Source organism: Chaetura pelagica, unplaced genomic scaffold (assembly GCF_000747805.2).
Source record: "Chaetura pelagica isolate M959 unplaced genomic scaffold, ChaPel_1.0 scaffold829, whole genome shotgun sequence".
Taxonomy (NCBI): domain Eukaryota; kingdom Metazoa; phylum Chordata; class Aves; order Apodiformes; family Apodidae; genus Chaetura; species Chaetura pelagica.
In genome coordinates this window covers 1,071,414-1,072,929 of record NW_009954535.1, presented here as the reverse complement: position 1 = coordinate 1,072,929, position 1,516 = coordinate 1,071,414, and the positions used below count along the sequence as shown (strand labels likewise).

General features: G+C 50.7%; 1 protein-coding gene across 1 annotated transcript in view; it reads right to left on the bottom strand.

Moving 5' to 3' along the window:
• Positions 1-1,516, bottom strand: part of COMMD2 (COMM domain containing 2) — a 5,481-nt gene that overhangs the window by 3,251 nt on the left and 714 nt on the right. The window lies entirely within an intron of this gene.

The window sequence follows — 1,516 nt, the reverse complement described above, 5'->3', positions numbered from 1 at the left end:
CCTGGCAGTGTTGCAGGGCAGGTTGGATGGGGCTTGGAGCAGCCTGGGCTGGTGGGAGGTGTCCCTGCCCATGCAGGGGGTTGGAACTAGATGGTCTTTAAGGTCCCTTCCAACCCAAGCCAGCCCGTGAGGCTATGGAACCTTTGTTTTCTCTTTTAGGAGATAGTCCATTTTGTTAAACAAAAAGGTTGGCCAGCTTCTGAAGGGTTTATTTTAGAAGTGTCTGGAAAATGTGAGTGGAAAAATATTTTGTTACCAGACTGGAGATCCCCAGGTGACACAGTGCTTTTCCAGAAGGCAGGCAGTCACCAACTCTTCCTAGCTGTCCCACACAGGTGAAATGTTATGCCTGCCAACAGATATGTTCCAGTTTAATGATATTTGAAATTGATAATCTTACAAATTACCATAGTAAATAAAGTCTAAAGGAAATTTTTGCGAATTTATGGCACAGTAGAAGCTCCTGCACAGCCAGGGGGGCAGGTTTCTTACTCTCCAGGATAGATCCATAGCACCATGAGTTTCTTCTGAGAGACTATGAACCTGAAATAACCTACTCTTGGTAAATCAGCCCATTCTTTACATTCCCCCCCTACCCCATCCTGTTTCAAACATTCACCTACCCTGTTAAGTGCTCTGGTTAATAAGCATTTAATTATTTTTGCTGGAAAAGACTGTGAAGGTCATCAAGCCCAACTGTTAACCCAGCGCTGCCACCACTAACCCGCGTCCCTCAGCACCACATCTACACGGCTTTTATGTCCCTCCAGGGACCGGGACTCCACCGCTGCCCCGGGCAGCCTGGGCCACGGCCTGACCGCCCTCTCAGTGAGGAAGTTTTCCTTAATATCCCATCTAAACCTCCCCGCCGAAACTCGAGGCCGTTTCCTCTTGTCCTGTCAGTTGTTACTCGTGCAAAGAGGGAGCTGGGTCTCTTTAGCTTGGAGAAAAGGAGACTGAGGGGTGACCTCATCAATGTTTACAAATATGTAAGGGGTGAGTGTCAGGGGGACGGAGTTAGGCTTTTCTCGGTGATGACCAGTGATAGGACAAGGGGTAATGGGTGTAAATTGGAGCATAGGAGGTTCAAGGAGAATATCCGAAAAAATTTTTTTACTGTGAGAGTGACAGAGCCCTGGGACAGGCTGCCCAGGGAGGGTGTGGAGTCTCCCTCACTGGAGACATTCAAAACCCACCTGGATGAGTTCCTGTGTGATGTACTCTGGGTGACCCTGCTCTGGCAGGGGGGTTGGACTAGATGATCTCTCGAGGTCCCTTCCAACCCCTAAGATTCTATGATTCTATGAAAGAGCCCGACACGCACCTCGCCCGCACGCCCATCAGCCTGTTTGCTTTTCGTGCTCAGCTTACACTTCTTCCGTGCGCCCGGCTGCTCGTGTTTTTCTTTAAACACAGACACGGGCTAAGGTTGGCGGGCGGGACAGACCCCCTCAGCTCCCACACCCTGCTGGAACTGGGACTCGATGTGCTGCCCCAGCTCCCCAGGGGCGGGGGC